The following is a 19,589-nucleotide window of genomic DNA, read 5'->3' as shown; positions in this document are numbered from 1 at the left end:
TCAGCAACCATGACAGGAACAAGAAGGTCAAAGCTAGGATACTGGACAGGTGAGAGGAATGTATCTTCCAGAAGAATTTCTTCTTGTGCTGAAGAATTTTGTAGTCTATTTGTCATTGGGTTTATTCTTTAATACGTCCTCTACAACAAGACGTCTGTTTGTGAGAAAGAGCACAGAAGCTCTTCCCTAGGCTACTTCCTGGTGAGTTGGGTTTAGGAAGGGTATGCATTGCATAGAAAGGACTGCTGGGGAAGTGGGCTAGCAGGCTTGGTGACTGTGATTTTTTTTTTCTGTTCACCTTTCTCTTCCTTACGCCATTATGAGGACTTCACCCTCCCAGGCCAATATGTCCATGTTAGTTTTCTCATTTTTTCAGGCTTAGGTAAATTCTCTGGATTAGAAATTCAGATTCACAGGCCACATTACCATCTAGTGTCCACTAGGTGGAGGCTGCGAACGGACTGCTGGGAAGCTGCGGTTGGGCAGGGTTTGCAGCTGCGCAGAGAATGAAATGGAGGGTGCAACACTGGCAAGGCCCCGACCACTCCATGAGACAAAAACCTTGGCAGGAGGTAAGCTTTGAGGTCTGTGGACAGCGATGAATGGTGGGCGTCCAGTGTTTGAAGAAGTATTCATTGTAAATGCGTGGGTGGAAAGGCACTGTGCTGTGGGTAGTCCTCCCTGGATTTTTAGCATTGGTACAGATTCTCCTGTGTCTGCATCTTGCTTTGTATTATTACGTAGTGTACTCAAAACATCTTTGTGATTTTACCATGTACCTCAAATTGTAAGGTGTAATTTGACATCTTTTTCTTTCTCTGTCCCCTCTGCATTTCTTATCAATTAATACTGTGGATAATTATAGCTTTGGGTGGTTTGGTTATTCATAAAGAATTTTAGCAAACAAAGGGAATTACCTCATATTGGTACATTTTTATTTAACAGTTGCTAAAGAATACTATCTGGCCATTTTAAGGGATCTGCTTTTGTGTGTTCTAAAGCAAAGGTTCGGTTTGGGGTTTGATGTGTATCTTGCTATTTTTGAATATTTTGTTATGTAAATTTTTAAACAGTATTCCTATGAATAACTACATCGTATTTACTTTTGTTTCTAAAATGTAATTTATATTACATTATTCCTTGATAAGTTCATTTTTGTATATAATGTATATTATATGTATGTATAATGTATATTAACCATATCCATCTGAAAACATCCCCCCCAACTCCTCACTGTCACCACTGTGCCCCTCCTAATTTTTTCTTTTATTCCCTCCTAGTAACCTGGGTCCAGTTAATATTTCTTGTATGCATAAGGTTGTTGAGCCACCCACCAGAGCATGAAAACACTACCCCAGCCACACCCCTGAAGAAACCTTACATTCTTTCCCCTAGCAGCAACTGCCAGGCTGAGAGTGTCAAACAGCCCACATACTCCCTCTTATATGTGAGTTGTAGCTTTGCATCTTTGGATTTGTGTGTTTGCCTTAGAGTTATGGTAGAAACCAGGACATGGGACCATTGGAGGGCTTGAGGGAAGGGGGATAATAGAACACTGGTGTTCTTTTACCTTTTTGAGCAATCTATAAAAGTTTATAACTTCCTCTACCTGCATTCTTAATCACATTTAATTGTATCTTTGAGTTCACTGGATGAAAAAAACAAGACACTAATTTAGGGCTTCTTACTTTTCTAACTCACATTCAAACATTTATATTTTACCTAAAATTATGATGGTTCAAGGGACATATGCTAATTGTATTGGTTTTCTGCCAAAGCCTAAAATCTATAATTTCCTTACATATTTCTCACTCCTTTTATTGAAGAGTTCAATAGAGAACTTTTTTTTAACATCAACTGTATACAGGATGTAGCATTATTATTTGTCTTAAAATGATACAAAAATTTCAAAACAAAGCCATAAAGTTATTTCCAGTGTTGTGTGTTTTGTTGCCATTATTTAAGGTGTTAATACTTTATTGTAATTTATAATTTATTACAGGAAGTATATGGGAGAAGTGAAATAATACAGAGGAGGATGTGAAGTGACACAGCTAACAAGTATGTGCCGTTCCCTCAGGTGTATTTGCAGAAGCTATGCATTATAAGTTCATCATTGGTCTATTAAGATTAAATTCTTGTAATTCTGGCCCTTCATCAGCTTTACTATTCATTTAGAACAACATCTATTTAACTAGGATTTGGTTGATTATGCCAATTTTTTTCATTTCAGCTTTGACTTCACATCCTGTATTTATCATTTAAAGAATAGCTTAAAGATTGATTCATATGTTATTTTCATCATTGATAGGGTTTCTAGTTTTAGTAACAATCTGGTATATGGCCTTTTTTGATGCAGTTATGTATGCAGTGTGAGCGGACTTATTTGTGTTTGACATTAGTTTTGACTAACACATTTAAAATTATATTCCTTTTTCATATCATGAAAATTTGTAAAATCAAAGGGTTAATTCTGAATGTTGAACTTTATCCCACAGATCTATATATCTAAACATATAAAGTATCAAAATATTTTAACTGCTTTCAGTTTGTCATAAGGTTTAAATGGAGTATGTGTCAAGTACTTCAAATTTCTTTTGGCTTTCAGGATTGTTTTGATTATACAGGATAATTGTTTGCATTTCCAGATAACTTTAAGAACTGGCTTATTCATTGTGATGAAATACTTAAATATCTGGGGTTTAGACTGGGTATTCTCTTAATCTCAAGGAAATTTATGTCATCACAAAATATTTAATTTAATTATTATTAACCCTTAATTATTTAAAAAATTTTAAAGGTATATTTTATTTTTTCTGCAAGACTTAAACAGATTTAAGTGCACATAGACTATACTTATTCATTTATTTTCTTTCTTTCTTTTATTTTTCTTTCTTATCTCTTTTCCTTCTCCTGTCTTCCTTTCTTTAAAAGCAAATTTATTGCTAAATATTATATTTTATATGTCATTTTGTTTATTATTATTACTTTCCAAAATGAGACATGACAAAACCAAAAAATATAAAAATGTAAAAAATAAAAAAGATGAATCCTCACTGTGTTTCTCTTGCCTTTCTCAGGCTCACACACGGAATAGGTACGCCTGCCGCACCTTCTACAGCAGCATGAACTCTAGACGTGCGCGGCCGTACCTCAGTGACAGTACTATAATGTAAGTGATGTCTAAGTTTCACTTTCCAGCTGTGAATTTTTATCTATAAATTAATATTAAAATTTTGTTGTTGCATATACTGATACTTTAATGAACTCGTTTTTATTTCTAATCATGTTTTCCTGGATGTGGCCTTTTGTTCTCTTTCTCTTAGGTTGCATCTTTGAGTATTCGTGTGTGAGTATGTGTATATCAGTGGGCGATACCCAAGAGGTCAGAAGGAGGGACCAGATCGCCTGAAGATAGAATGACAGCTAGTTTTTAGCTGCCCGATATAGGTACTCGGCTTGGAACTTGGATCCTTAGAAAGAGCACCAAGTTCTCTTAGCTGTTGAGCCATCTTCCAGTGCCCAGATGTGTTTTTCTTAGGCAGAAAATTATGTCCATTGCAAATATATGCAGTTCATTTTTGCTGTTTTGATGCAGTTTATCTTAACTCTGATAGGGATAAAACACATAAGAAATAGGCATATGTAATTTATTTTGTTCATAGATTGCCTATGATGGCAAGACACAGTGCAATGTTCAATAAGAATGGTAAAGCTTGCATCTTGTTTCACTTTTCTTCTTTTGGGTTTTGTGTGTGTGTGTGTGTGTGTGTGTGTGTGTGTGTGTGTGTGTGTGTGTGTTTGTGTGTGCGTGCGCGTGTGTTGTTCATGCATGAAATGTGTTTATGCATGTAGGATCAGTGGAGACCACAGTTTAACCTGTGACTTTGTTTTCCAAGAGACAGCCTCTCTTTTTAAAGTTTAATTGTTCTGATTTTATGCAGATGGTATTTTTTGATTATATGTCTGTCTGTCTGTGCAATACTTCTTTCCTTTGTATCTTCTGTGGCCATAAGGGGGGGATTGGTTCTCTGAGAACTGGGGTCACTGATGGTTGTGAGCTACCATGTGAGTGCTGGTAATTTAACCCAGGTCTTCTGAAAGAGCAACCAGTGCTCTTAACCTTTGAGCCATCACACTGGACACTTGTTTATTGACACAGAGACTCTCACTGTCACATGAGGCTCACAGGCTGCCTTCCTGGCCAGGGAGCTCCAGGGACATGATTGTCTTGACTTCCCAATGTTCTGAGTTATAAGTACACACCTCTATGATTCCCCCATTTTTTGTTTTGTTTTCTGTTTTTGTTTGTTTTTTTGCTTCAAAGCAGATTTTTTCTGTTTAGCCCTGGGTGTCCCAAAACTAGCTCATTAGACCAGACTAGCCTGAAACTCAGAGATCTGCTTGCCTCAGTCTCCAAAGTGCTAGAATTAAAGGTATGCACCACAATTGTCTCATGCTTGCATTTATATATACAGGTATTGCCTGGGTAGTTTACCAAGTTCCAGTTAATTTTGTTTCTAACTTTGAGCAAAAGACTAAAATGTTTAAAAGAAACATAAGATTTTATGTGTTTCATTTTAACTTTAAGAAATCCAGCTTCAGAACCTAACTTGTAATTTTTTTTTTTTTTAGTTTTTTTTCTTAGTTACATTTTATTTAGTGTGTGTATCACGTTTGTGATTGTGCTACAGTGTGTGGACAGAAGTCAGAGGACAACTTGCATGTGTCAGTTTGCGTATTATACCATGTGAATTCTGGGAAGCCGAGGCTATGAGACTTGGCAGAAAGAGCCTTAATTTCAAGATCCATATTGCCAGACAGCTGTATTTTCATTTCAAACTCATGAGCGAACTTCAGTTTTCTCAAATGTTTCAAATTCTTCTTTTGACATGTTTGTGTAATATTATCATTTATTGTGTTAACATAGTTAACACTGAATTAAAATATATGTGCATCTTATTCAAGACCTGAAGATTTGGTGATATTCCACTTGTCATATTGTACTATCAGTTTTATGTGTAGGAGGGTTTGATTTAATAACATTTCCTTGATTTGTTTTTGTTTTTGTTTATAATGAGTGCCAGTCTGCAGTTTTCTATCCCCATCAGACAGTAAAATATCTCCATAGAATGATTTAGGAAGTCTTAACTTATATATATTTTAACTTTCAAATATTTTGTCAATTACCAAAATTATTATTATTTTTTGATAAGTGGAATTATTCACCACTGAAACTTTCTTTACTTAGGTCATGTATTGAACCATTGCAACAATTGCATGAGCTTGATGGGGTCCTTCCCTGCTGAACCTACAAGTTCAGTCCTCATGCAGATGCTTGATGACTTTTCTTTTTTCTTCTTCCCCTCAAATGTTGCATTTAGTCAGTGATTTGAATGGTGGTATCTACCTTGGTTCTTACAATAAATAATTTTAGATATTGTTTTAATAGCTTATCTAAAGAACTGTAGGGGCTAGGGAGAGGGGCCTTTGATTAAGAGCACAGAATGCTCTTAGTCTCCACCACACAAATCAAGTAGCTCTGTCACTCACATCTGAATAGCACCACTATATACGATTTTAAATATTTAGTAATATAAATCTGAAGTATCCCACTAGTGACACTCATTAATACATAAGTTCTGGTCATTAGACAAAATCTGGATATGTCACCTTACTATTGGTTCACCAGTCAGGACTTTATGGAACCCTTTTCTTTGTTTTTTTTTAAATCCATTTATTTATTTATTTACCTATCTATCTATCTACTTATTTATTGAATCACTTTACATCCTGATCCCAGCCTCCTTCCTCCTCTCCTGCAGTACCACCTTCACATACCCCTCCCCCATTGCCCCCTCTCCTTCTCAGAGAAGGGAAGACTCCCATGAGTGCCAACACACAATGACACAGGAAGTTGCATTAAGAATAAGCACATCCTCTCCCATTGAGGCCAGACAAGGCAGCGCAGCTAGGGGAAAGGTATCCAAAACCAGACAACAGAATCATAGATAGCCCTTACTCCATTGTTAGGGCACTCACATAATGACCATGCTGTACATCTGTTACAGATGTGTAGGGGGCATAGGTCCAGCCCATATATGTTCTATGATTGGTGGTTCAGTCTCTGTGGGCTCTCATGGGCCCGGGTTAGATCTCCTTGATGCCTCTGGCTCCCTCAATCTTTCCTCCCACTCTTCCTCAGAACTTCCAATGGTTGGCCTATTGATAAGCTGTGGGTTTCTGCCTCTCTTTCCATCAGCTGCTGGATGAAGCCTTTCAGAAGACAGTTATGCTATGCCACCTGGGACAGAGAGAAGACCCCTCTATGCCTTCTCTTCCTGCCTGTTGGATCCTTCTGTGCAAGCCCAGCAATAGTGAGACATGCCCTGTTCCCTGTATGCTCCATCTCCCAAACCACATCCCTACCTGCATTGCCAGAGGCCTGCCATCAGGGACTGCCAAATGAGACTTCTTTGCCCACAATTCCCAACCTGTCTTGTCCTTTTGGGAAAAGGACATCAGCGGTGAACACTGCCTCACGCACTGTGTACCTCATTCCCTGTCCACAGCTCATCCTCTATCCCTGCAGGCCTGCAGCCCCCCCTGGACAGACAGATGAGACTTCTCTCTTCCACCCCTACCTGCTGGCTTTTCCTTGGCAAGCCCAGCAGCAGTGAGCTACAGCTTGTACCCTGTGTGCTCCATCTCCCAGACCATAGCCTTACCTGCATCCCATAGGACTGCAGCCATCAGGGACCACTAACTCAGCCTCTGTCCCTGGAGACCTGCTTGTCACCTGGGAAAATATAGAGGCCTGAAGTCATCAGGGACCACCAGAGGTAAACATCTTCCCTAAGACCAAAAATATTGGTATGTATCTATTTTCTTTTTGTATTCTTGTAAAACTTTGCTGGAGACATGTCTTTTCAGGAAATTATTTAGGTAGGTAATACATTCTTTTTTTTTTTTTTTACTTCACAGAGGTGAAACATTTAATATTTTCATAGTAGTAGTTTGCTTTAATTTGTGTGATTTTAAAATGTATTATTTCATTGACTGAGATGTTACTTCATAGCCATTGTACACTCAGGATTCTCAGTTATTTTGGATATTGTTTTTAAGTTTTCTTTGTCTATCTTTTTGTGGTAAATGTTACTAGGTATTATTACTTAATGGTACTTATACTGCACAAGAATGTCCATGAAGAAAAATTAATTAGAACAGGAAAGTTATAAAGAGACAAAGGTGCTGGATGTACCCCATCTACTGGGTTTTATGTGCAGGCTAATGATTTCTTTTTTATTAATTTATTAATTTATTCATATTACATCTAGATTGTTAGCCCTTCCCTTATTTCCTCCTATTCTTCCCTCCCTCCCACTTCTCCCCTTCTCCTCTCCCCTATGTCTGTGACTGAGGGAGACCTCCTCCTCCTATATATGCTCTTAGGATACTGAGTCTCTTCTTGGTAACTTGCTATCCTTCCTCTGAGTGCTACCAGGCCTCCCCATCCAGGAGATGAGGTAAGAAAAGGGGCACCAGAGTTCGTGTGAGAGTCTGATCTCACTCTCTACTCACCAGTGGAGAATATCCTGTTCATCGGCTAAGTCTTGGTAGGGGTTCAAAGTTTACTGCCTATGTTCTCCTTGGCTGGTGCCTTAGTTTAAGGAGGACCCCAGGACCAGATACGCCTGTCATAAAGTTCTTCTTGTAGGTTTCCAGGACCCTGTGGATCCTACTATTTCCCCATTCTTCCATGGTACTCTCACCTAAAGTCTCAATAGGATGTCCTCTCCTCTGACCCACTTTCCTGGTAAGTAAAGTTTTTCATGGGACATATCCCTTGGACTAGTGTCTTAATATAAGTGGGTATATACCAAGGCTAACGACTTCTATGCTCCAAATTTTCTCACAATTCCTTTACTCACTGGTAAGCACTGTTACAACAAAATTAAACTCTGTATTTGGTTCATTGTACACTTTGGAGTCCTTAAATCATATTTTAAAATGCTTAACTTATATTGTTTGCAATGTATGTTTTTTCCAGTTTTTACTCTTTTGACTACACATATTAAGATTATTGACTTTTATTGAAAATGTTCATAAAACATATATGATAACAGTTTCTTCTCCCACAAATAATTCCCATTTCTTCATCTATCCACCTACCACTTACTATCTTCATTCTCTTTGCTTCCTCATCTAACAAACAAACAAGCAAACAAAAAAAACTAAACATCAACCAAAAAACCGTAATAAAAATCCAAGAAGCACAAGAAATACACACACACATACACACACACACACACACACACACAGACAGACAGAGACACACACTAAAATGCATAAAACATAGTTGTGCAGTTCTGGGGCATATCTTTAATTCCAGTACTTAGGAGGCAAGTCTCATGAGTTCAAGGACAGCTTGGTCCACAAAATGAGTTCTAGGACAGCCAGGGTTACACAGAAAAACTCTGTCTCAGACAACACACAACAAAACAAAAAAACTGAGTAAGAAAGATAGAAAACAAGAAAGAAAGAAAGAAAGAAAGAAAGAAAGAAATGAAATGCATAAAACACAAAATTAGAAGGCAAAATATACAAGCAAAAAGCGCAATAAGTTAATGCCTAGGGTGGAACTGAGCGCTCGATGGGGAAGCCTGGTGGCACTCAGAGGAAGGATAGCAGGCTACCAAGAAGAGAATTGATACACTATGAGCATATACAGGGGGAGGAAGTCCCCCTCAGTCACAGTCATAGGGGAGGAGAGTAAGGGGAAAATGGGAGGGAGGGAGGAATGGGAGGATACAAGGGATGGGATAACCACTGAGATGTAATGTGAATAAATTAATAAAATATTTTTAAAAAGCGCAGTATCAGAAGAGAATAACCATGGAAAGCAATATGATATAAACACTCTACAAAAAAACCCCACTGAGTTCATTTTGTGCTGGGCATGTACTTCTGGGCATGAGGCCAACTTTCAAGTGTGGTCAACACAGTCAGTGAGACACTATTGGAAAAAACTTATTCTTTCTTTGCAAGTGATTGTCAATTGAAGATAGCCTCTTGGCTAGTGATTGGGGCCTATGCTTATGTCCACTTCCCCCCTCTTCATGCTAGAATCTTGTCTAGCTTGAACCTGTGGAGCTGTGCAAGGTACTATAATTTTTGTGAGTTCATATGATATCTTTTCTTCTATATCTGAAAGAGTGTTTCTATGGGAAGTATCCATCACCTTTAGCTCTTAAACTCTTTCACCTTCCTCTTCCTCAAAGAATGAGTGGAGTGAAGTTCTAAAAGACATATTATTTGGTACTGAGTGTTCCAAAGTCTCTCACTTTCTCCACACTGTTCAGTTATGGGTCTCTGTTCTCAGTAAATACAAATATAGCTGCACACACACTCACTCACACACACACACACACACACACACACATATATGTACATGCACATATTCATAATGTAATATATATACATGAATACACATACATAGATGCATGCATACATACATGCATGGATTATCATTTTGTGTTTCCTAATTACTTTCTGGCCTGCAGCTTGTTTCCTGTTTACTGCTGAGATTTTGTCTGTTTTGAATATGTGAAGTCTTCTGTATGCAGTAACATTCTCTGTGAGGTCAGACATTTATTGGTTCTCTTGTGTACTGAAGAGACTTTTCTCTGGTGTCATTTATCATTTCTTTCTCCTTAAGTCTTTCTACTTTCTCTTCCCCATAGATCTATGAGGCTTGAAAGGAAAGGTTTGATGAAGAAATCTCATTCAGGACCTTTTGCTCCAAAGTCTGCATATTTGCTCCAAAGTCCAGTTGTGAGTTGTTAGGTTATTTCCCGTATACTACAAGAAAAAGCATCTGATAAGAGTTAAATGTTGCACTGATCTATGACTATAACAATATGACATTAGAAGTCATTTCATTGCTATGTTACATTTGCAGAATAATAGTGGTTCTTCCATGAGGTCCATGACATATGTATTTTCTGGTTCTTTACCATATTAACAGTGTCAGGTATGGGTTTTATTTCATCGAGTGGGCCATTAATTCAATCACAAGTAGGTGATTACTTCAATTAAATCTGTGACACAATTATAGCAGTATATTTTGCAGGCATGTCACTATAGTAGATTCCAGGGTTTATAGTTGAATGGTAATGACTGTTTATTTTTTTCTCCAGTAGCATGCAGAGTACCTTCCAACTCCAGGAACACTAGGAGTGAAGCTTCTGATTGGGCATAAACTCAATTTCTCATGTTTGATGATACAAGTAAGTGGTATTAGGGCCTTACCTTAAGGTTGTAGGGTATCAGAGTATCAGAGACCTATCAGAAAAGACTTATTTTCCATCTTTTAGTATCTATTAAATACCCCTAGATCTTAAGTATGGGGCATTGTAGTATTTTCTCAACACACATTGACATGTCTACTTGTGTGTTGATTTGCTAATCTTTAGGTATCCATTTTGCTGACATTTCAAGGGAATGTTTTCCTAGTGCAGAAGACAGTTTCTTACAGCAGACATTCCATTAGTCTGGATGTTACAATCTTTCTGACCTCTTTCAGCAACATCTTCAGAGGCTTGGGTCCCAAATATCATTTTATTTTTAATTTATCTGTTATGATTGGTCACATCACTGTCAATTCTTTTATGTAATTTGACCAGTTGTGGATTTTTGCAATGTTTTCTGTCATTTTCAAAATGAAGCTATTCACTGAGGGTGACAGTTACACTCATCAGCGGGTCTAAGGATAGGTATTTGAAAACTTGTTAGAACTTATACTTGTTTAGGAAATTGACAGCATATTTTCTTGCAGGGATTATAACCTTACAAGCCTTAAGTAATTGGCTAGGTTTGTAGTCAGTTATCTGGCATAAGTTCAGTTCTGTGGTATCAGTTTGTATTACTAATGAGAAATATAATGAACAAATTGGATATGCATTTTTTCCACCCAGTAACTAATATCCTGGAACGCAAATTTTGGAAATGATGACACTTGTGGAAATTACTGAAATAATGAAGTTCATGTAGATATTTTGTATCACTGTTATCTGTAGTGTTTACCTAAACATACTATGGTTGTAAAGAGAGACAAAATAGAAAGCAGAATGAAACAGGAGAATATCTCTACTACCTTAGTGTTGAAAGAAATTCTTAAGTGGAAATTTTGGGAAGTGAAATGAAGGTAGGGGGAAAATTTGACAATGTCTTGGTTCACATATGTTGTGTAGTATGTGGGAGGGTGGTCTATCTTGCTCTTGTTCTACAATGTGTGTGGGGATCAGAGGAGAACAGCACAAACTCTAATTTATTAAAATTTTAGTTCAGAATTCAGAAAACCAAATTTGATACTTCTGTGGTATAGCAGAGAAAAATCATCAAAACTATAATTGCTTTTTACAACAGATTTACATAGAGATAGCATCAATGTTGTCTTTGCACAATATTCAGTGTGTGCTAAAATGTGTAGGTCTGGAGAGTTGGCTAAGTCATAAATGTACCTGTCTTACAGGTATGAACCCCTGAGTTTTATTTCTAGGGTATACATATGAAAGCAAGGATAACTGTATGTACAAACACTCCCAAGACATGAAGGGAAATGACAGTCTGATATCTGAATTTTGTCAGCCAGCCAGCATATACTTCTTTGAAATTTCCAGATTAGTGAGAAACACTGTCTCAAGTGAGCCAGGGATAATACACATCTACATCAAAGCAGCATTTGCTGGATGTGACAGAAAAGCTGAACAAGTGAACTCTTAACAGCTAAGAACATATACACAAGATGTGTACTAGAGCAAGATCCAATATTGCGCCATGGGTGGAGGAAGGACTTAGGAAGTCCTACCTTGCATATATATTTAAATGTGATTGCATTTGGGAGCTGAGAGAATGATACTTCTTTAGGGTTGTTTGCCCTGTGAGTCTACTCGTTCTCCAATAGATTGTCCCACATTCATGCCCATACATGAAGTAGTAAATGGACTCAGTTGGTATAAAGGAAAGAGAGAATATATGAAGTTGTAATAGAATAATAACAGTAGAGTAGTTACAGGAAAATTTCCATGTGTTTATTAATTTAATCTCTTTATGGCCTGGCCCCAGCTACCCTCCATCCTCTCCTCATGGTCACGCCCTCACACCCCTCCCCTTCATCACTCCCTCTTTTTTTGAAGGAGACAGAGTCTTTATAATAGCCAAGGATGAATGTATTGTTCTTCCCTTGAATTCACTATTTCATTTAAGTATTATATGTAAGCCTTTAGATGACTGTAATAGCTCTAATTGGTGGGTATATGGAATGGAATGTGATATTGTTTATTGAATGGGATTTTACCAAAATGTGTTTCACCATGCCATTCCAGATTATAGCAGAGCCTTTATAGTTATACATGAGAAACAGGAATAACAAAACAATATTTTATTGCTATAGTGATAGTGTATTTTTTGTATGTAGGGATGGTATGTAAACCTGAAAGCAGTCTTCATGCCATTATGCTAATGGTATGCACACAAGTACTTGATAAATAATCTATCAATCCCTTTTCAGAAATTTCATTAGTATCACCAAATGCAAGGAAGATATAATAGCTTAGAAAAGCAGTTCCTAAAGGTGGTGCAACATTCCATAGAATTTATAAAAAATGCTGTACAATCAAAACGTTCATGTGCACAGAAGTTTACAGTGCGAAAATTTGTGGAAAAGAAGATAGGAAAGCCTTTAATAGAGTTTGACCTAGATGGCATAAAGTATATATTATTATATTTTCCTTTTTCATTTAATCAAAGTGTTATATTTACTAATTTATTTGTATAATTATATGTGAATTTAAGTAGTAGGAAATTATTGTGTCAGCTTTTGTAAGAGACTATGTAAAGTTATTATACAGAAAATGAGGTGATGATTAAATATATTTTTGACAAATCAGTTAATATTAAAAAATACTACCAATAATTTCACAAACCTTTGAATAGTCTACTGGATTATGCATGGGTGTCTCATTAGTTCCTTATATAGACCAATAATCAGGCACCCTTACCTAAATTTTCAACCAGAAATCAAGTTGTTGGAGCTCAGTGAACCCTACGGAAGAGGAGGAAAAAGGATTGTACGAGACAGAGGGGTAAAGGACACCACGAGAACATGGCCCACTCAGCCATCAAGGCAAGACTCATAGGGGCTCACAGAGACTTAAGCGACAGTCACAGATCCTGTATGGGCTGATCTAGGTCTTCTGCATATATATTATGGCTGGGTAGCTTGGTGTTCTTGTGGGACTGCCCAGACTGGGAGTGGCATTTGTCTGACTCTTTTGCCTGTTCTTGAAACCCCATTTCTGCTACTGGGTTGCTTCATTTAGTATTGATATGAGGGTTGTTGTTCTTCATGTATGTATGCGTGCGTGCGTGTGTGTGTGTGTGTGTGTATGTGTGTGTGTGTGTGTGTTATGAACTTCATTTATTTTATGTCTACACCTGTATTCTGGTTAAATTGTTTCCCTTATTTTTTTCATTAAATTTATTTATTCATTCATTTGACATCCAGATTGCAGTTTCTTCTCTCCTCTTTTCCTGGTCGCACCCTCCCACCCCACTCTCCCCTTCCCTTCTCCTCTTCTCCTCAGAAAAGGGGACTCCTGTACTAAATCACCGTGGCACATGAAGTCACGTCAGGACGAAGCACATCCTCTTCCGCTGAGGCCAGACAGGGTAGCCTAGCTAGGGGAAAGTGATGCAAAATCAGATAACAAAGTCCATGTCAGAGACAGCACCTGCCCTTCTTTTTAGGAGACCTACATAAAGATCAAATTTCCCCTCAGTTATATATGTCTCTGGGCCTATCTTGGGACAGAAGAGTTTGGATGTGAGGGGGTTAGGAAAGAGAAGGGAAACCACGGTGGAGGACATTTCTGGGGAAAAGCTGGAGACCTGCCACAGTGTAGGCTCCTGGATGGATATGGCAGTGACCGAATCTGAGACTCCTAGCAGCGGAGTACATGGAGACTGAAGTGACCACCCCCTAGCCACGTAAGACTTCAAGTGAGGGAAGGAGGACACCAATGCACCTACAAAACCTTAGACTCCATGTTTACTCTGCCTATAAGATGTTCATGGATAAAGAGGGAGCAGAATTTGAGGGTATGTCCAACCAATCACTTGTCCAACTTTAGACCCATTGCATAGGAGAGTACCAACCCATGACACTATTAATGATATTCTACTATTCTTGCAGACAGGAGCCTAGCATAACTGTCCTCTGAAACTCCACCCAGCAGTGGACTGAAACGGATGCTGAGACCCACAGCCAAAAAGTAGCAGGAGCTCCTGGAGTCTTGTGGAAGAGTGGCAGATAGAACAGAAAGACTCAGAGGGGACAAGAATTCCACAAGATCAACAGAGCCAACATTCACCTAGTCCAGCGGAGGCTTACAGGACTGAAGTACCAACCAAAAAGCATGCAATGACTGGACCTAAGCCCCTAGACTTATGTAACTGATGAGTAGTTACTCTTCTTATTTCAACTTGATATGTCCTGTTTTTGTTTATATCCCTGGGAGGCTTGATCCTATTGGAAGGGAAACAAAGAAAGGGTGGATTTGAGAGAGAGAGAGAGAGAGAAGAGGTGGGTGCAGAAAAGGAGGGATGGAGGAAGGGAAATTATAGTGAGGATGTAACATAGGAGAGAAAAATAAAATGTACATATTTAACAATTACTAAATCCTTATTGCTAAACATTTTGTGTTTTTCCTTCTAGGTTGCTGATGCAGCATTACACCATGTCCTTATGTTGGCCTCAGCTTCTGAGGAGATTCTTGTTGCCTTTTTCTGGAGGAGCTGGTACTAAAGACTGAGACCTCACAGCTGCCTGGTGATACTTTAAATTGAGGGACTTTTCCCTTTCATTTTCCATTATTATTTTCTCCTATAAAAATTCAATTGAAATTTATATATTGGATTTTTGCAAGCTATATTTCTAAATCTGGATTTTGTGTATTTGTGACGATTTCTGTAGAGATTACATGATACCCTTTCCATTCCAAGTAGTCTGTCTTCCCTGTCATAAGTAAAAGTCAGAATGCTGACCTAATTTAATTTTATACACTACTTTGACTGAGATTAATGGCTACTATATATTTTTGGAGAGACATCCGCTTATATCTTTTCCTTTATAATTTTAAGAAAACTACTTCAGTATCTTAGGTACTTTCTTCTATTCAAACTCATGATCTTTCAGTGCTGTATATGACCTGATTTGTTGAGATTTTTTTCCTTAGAGTTCATTTTTTAAATAAACACACTTCATGCATTTATATAATGAGTTTTTTGCTTTTTATTACTCTTTTTTATTTTTTACATACACATTTCTATTATTACACATATATACAAGCAAGAAGAACCATGAAATAATCAGAAATTATATAAATTAATTTTCATTTCAATTATTTTATTTCATCCTATTTGTTTTCTGCTGAAAACATACATTTGAAGTATCCTTACAATTTTTTCATTTTAAAAAACGTGAATTTCATATGACTAGAGTATTTGCATACTTTTGATAAGTCTGTCTAAATCTTCCCATGTATTCCCCTCTTCACTCTAATTCTTGTACTGTTCATTTATATATATATATATATATATATACACACACACACACATAAAAGCACATGTATGTATTTGCATGTAAATACAAATTACTGAATAACTTTCATGTTGCTAGCTCTATAATATACTGTAGGTATAAGGACCCGATTTAATCATGAAGTTAGGAATTATAATAACTTGTGAAGGTGCTGGTGTGGTCCATAAGTTTCCAGGACATGGTAGCCTTTTAAATTTTTCTGCATTCCAATACATGGCATCATTCACTTCTCATTATACAGACCTTGGGTTATATTTGGTAGCCCGTAGTTACAGAAACAAACAAATCAACAAATTGTGAATGGTGGTATGCCTTCTAATTCCTGAATTGGTTTGACATTCAATTAAGTTTCTGAATTCTAAGATGAGTGACAGAAGTGGTCTCAAAAAAGGCAGAATAGGATTTATAAAAAGACCCGGTGTGGATCATGTATTCATTCACACATGCACGTTTTACAGTATTCTCACACACCCATGATCATATACACAAAAGCTATTTAAGTGTTCATTTTGGCACCTGGTTTTATTTTACTAATATATGTTTAACCATATACCATATTCAAATGTATTTATTTGTCATAGTTTTTTAAAAGAAGCAAAAGTTTAAGCTCTCCATCTTTGTTTTTCTTTATCTGAATATTGTGTCAGTTTTAGCTATTTATGGCAATTCCTCATACTATTTAGATTAGTTTAACAGTACAATAAAAAAGTAAGATACATTGCCTTTGGATAAGGCCATTATTTTTTCTTTTTTATATTTTATTAATTTATTCATATTACATCCCAATTGTTATCCCATTCCTTGTATCCTTCCATTCCACCCTCCCTCCCATTTTCCCCCTTACTCCTCTCCCTTATACCTGTGACTTTCATGGGACATGCCCCTTGGGCTAGGGTCCAGATATAAGTGTCTAATAGCTTTAATTATTAGGAACTTTTAAAGTAAATAAATTGGGGTATTAAAATATATGGGTGTTATTAATAATCTTAACAACATGTTTTTGTCTTTAAGTTTTCTTACACTCATTTATTCATGTGATTTCCACTTTCTGTATGTCAGGAATTTCTGATGTGGAGTCTCACTATATTGTGCAGTAAGGTTGCACTCAAGTCCTACAGCCACACTTCCTCTCAGTCTCCTGAAGTTCACACTGGAGGCCACTACTCTGAGATTATGGTATTATATAATTAATTATTTCTGAAAATTAGTTTTTGATGCTTGATTATGTGTTTAAATAAACTGATTTTTATATTTTGCTATACTTTACAATTTTCAGAAGTTATTATACTTAAGCACATTTTCAATTTCTTAATAGTTTTCAATAAATAATGTTATGCCCTTCCAAAAGTTATATATTATTTTTCTTAAGTGTCAGGCATCTCAGAAAAAGAAATATACAATATTTATTTTCCCAATAAATTCCAGGACAATAAGAAATGGAGATTATAATAGTACTTATTATTGGTTATTAAACCTGAAGAAGTACTATACTCTAAATTTCTATGTATGTGCTATATTCATAAATAATATATCATATTTTATATGTGTGGAGGTTTTAATTTTGATTATTAGGTTGTATTCTCTCTTATTCATTATTTTATATACAACTTTCTGTAATTTCAGGGTTTTGATGAGTTTGGTACCAAAGAGACGCCATGGAAAGATTTCAAAAGTGATATCTAAGTATTGTTTCTCAGTTATTTGTTAAGTAGTAGTCCCAAGCTTTAAGTGATTGGCACATGAGAAAGTGGATAAAATGAGTGGACAGCATGATGTTTACTGTGTGGATTCATAGGCCTGTCAACAACTAACATATCATGTTTGTAGCAGTTCACACATACAAAAATAAAGTAGCTGTGAAACACCTTCACATTGTAAGAAATTATAAAGAAGCACCAAAATAATGTTCTAAGTTGATTTTATGTAGTGGATTCTCCTTCCAGAAGGACATAAAGTCACCTTATGGTCAAGATGCTAATTAGATGTGAAGAAAATGATAATTAGTGTAGACTCCATGGTTATCCACCACACCACAGCCCCTGTTCAGGAAATCACATAGCACTTCATAACTTTTTTTCCATTTTTTCTTTCACATAATAATTCAGCTAAACATTGATTAAAAATAAAGGGCATGAACATGAAGGCACCAGTATTTTAATAGTTTTAAGCAGACACTAGTATTTTAACCAGTTCAAGCAATTAACTATTTAGTGTTTGTTCCACACAAATGAGAAAATCCTAGTGGATGAGAAGAGATATAAGTAATGATCTCGAATTGACAAGGGAGAGTGAAGATTCTTCATTTGTTCTGGAAAAATACAGAATCACTCAGTAGCAAGGACTGACAGACCATCAGTCAAATTTCCTTCTTCACATTCCTTGCTCTGCAGAGCAGCATTTGAAACTGAATTTTCCGTAAAGCCTTTGAAGTATAGCCTACCCTCCATTTTAGCCATGAAACTAGCACATTTGGCATAATGATATATCTCCACACCATATTTCTATTTTGAGTGAGGAAACTAGGTTCTATGTACTCAAATGTGGAGTAACAGATGTAAGGGCCACACCAACATTTGTACTTCTGCTAGACGTGTAAGAATTGTTAGGTGCCTTCTGTTTTGTGTATTTAGAACTGAGAAGCCCTGTCTTGCCAGCCGGGTCATCCAGATATCATTCCACAGTAACAAAAATGAATGTTTTTATTTTGTGGCCATTTATACTGAAGTAATATAACAGTCATATGATTTTGTTTGCCCCATCTCCTCATTTCTGTGGGTACATTATATATGATGCTGATTATAGTATGATATGTTGTTGCCTCTGGAGATGCTACACAGACACATATGTGCTGTAACCTGCCTCATAGAGTGAAATGACATAAATGAAGTTAGTAATCAGGTTTAGAGACCTCATGCGGTACACATAATTCTGCTGTGCTGTGATACCATGGCACAGAGGATTTGGCAATACGCTGCCAGTTAGATCACATGACCCGCTGAGAGCATTAAGTGTATGAACGGCCACAACCCAGGAGGCACACAGGCAGAATATACATTTGCAAAGAGATTTAGGGATGAAATTGATATAAATATACTATTATAGTTAACCAGATTTAAGATAAGTTATGACCAAATGTCTTATATAGACTATATTCACTAGATTGCATAGATACAAGATTAAAACTGAAAACCAGATTTTTAATTTTCATTAGGCTATGGAGGAAAAATAATACATCCAGTTTTGTTCAGCGTTCTAAATCATGAGGAAAAAAAATTCACTCACTGTGTCCATCATTCATGTTTCCATGTCTTAAGGAGAGTTTCTGTCAGGGTGAGACTCAATCATTCCAAAGGCAGGGTGTATTGCCTTGCTTTGTGACAGAAAACAAGGTGATCTGTGTGATTACCATTCTTGAGACTGCACAAAACTGATTCAACCAGACAGCATTAGTCATCATTAAATTTGCAGTGATATTACATAGTTGCAGTATAGTTTAGAATTTGTTTACTTTTGCGTGTTTTTTTAACCAGGTTGTCCCTAAGGTAATAGATGATTTACTCCCCTCTTCTCAGTGAACACTCCATTCATGTGATCATACTTGTTCTTGTGCATTGTACATTTTATGCTTTATTAATTTTTCATACCGTATATTTTGATTAATTTTATTTTCCTCTCCCTACTCCATTCAGATCCTTTCTAGTTTTGTACCTAGTTTATTTAATATTATCCTTCTTGTTTCTAACTTTAAGAAAAAAATGAAAATGAAATCAAACACTGAACCTAATAAAACAAAAACATCATAACAAGACACATACACTTCATTTTCTTTCAGTCCACTATTCTTGGGAATGAATCCAGGCAAGGATTTGTTTCTGATATTGCCAGTAGCTTCATTTGAGAAACTTGATTATTCCTTTCTCTACAAATA

The 19,589-nt window shown here is 36.7% G+C and overlaps 1 protein-coding gene across 1 annotated transcript in view; it reads left to right on the top strand.

The window, feature by feature from the left end:
- The first annotated feature begins 473 nt into the window (after positions 1 to 473).
- The window catches only part of LOC311592786 (uncharacterized protein), a 386,211-nt gene continuing 367,095 nt past the window's right edge, over positions 474 to 19,589 (top strand). Inside the window, exons 1-13 of the mRNA XM_084773587.1 lie at positions 474 to 572; positions 1,281 to 1,447; positions 2,003 to 2,061; positions 3,081 to 3,172; positions 3,327 to 3,450; positions 6,263 to 6,377; positions 6,593 to 7,816; positions 9,744 to 9,834; positions 10,200 to 10,289; positions 14,255 to 14,510; positions 14,777 to 14,890; positions 16,721 to 16,837; positions 17,285 to 17,344. The gene's annotated coding sequence lies outside the window, so the exon portion shown is untranslated. The remainder of the gene's footprint in view (positions 573 to 1,280; positions 1,448 to 2,002; positions 2,062 to 3,080; positions 3,173 to 3,326; positions 3,451 to 6,262; positions 6,378 to 6,592; positions 7,817 to 9,743; positions 9,835 to 10,199; positions 10,290 to 14,254; positions 14,511 to 14,776; positions 14,891 to 16,720; positions 16,838 to 17,284; positions 17,345 to 19,589) is intronic.

The sequence above is a fragment of the Acomys minous genome (genome assembly GCF_964271855.1).
Source record: "Acomys minous genome assembly, chromosome: 2".
In the NCBI taxonomy this organism is placed as follows: Eukaryota; Metazoa; Chordata; class Mammalia; order Rodentia; family Muridae; genus Acomys; species Acomys minous.
The sequence above is the reverse complement of the archived record's forward strand: the minus strand, read 5'-3'. Positions and strand labels throughout refer to the sequence as shown.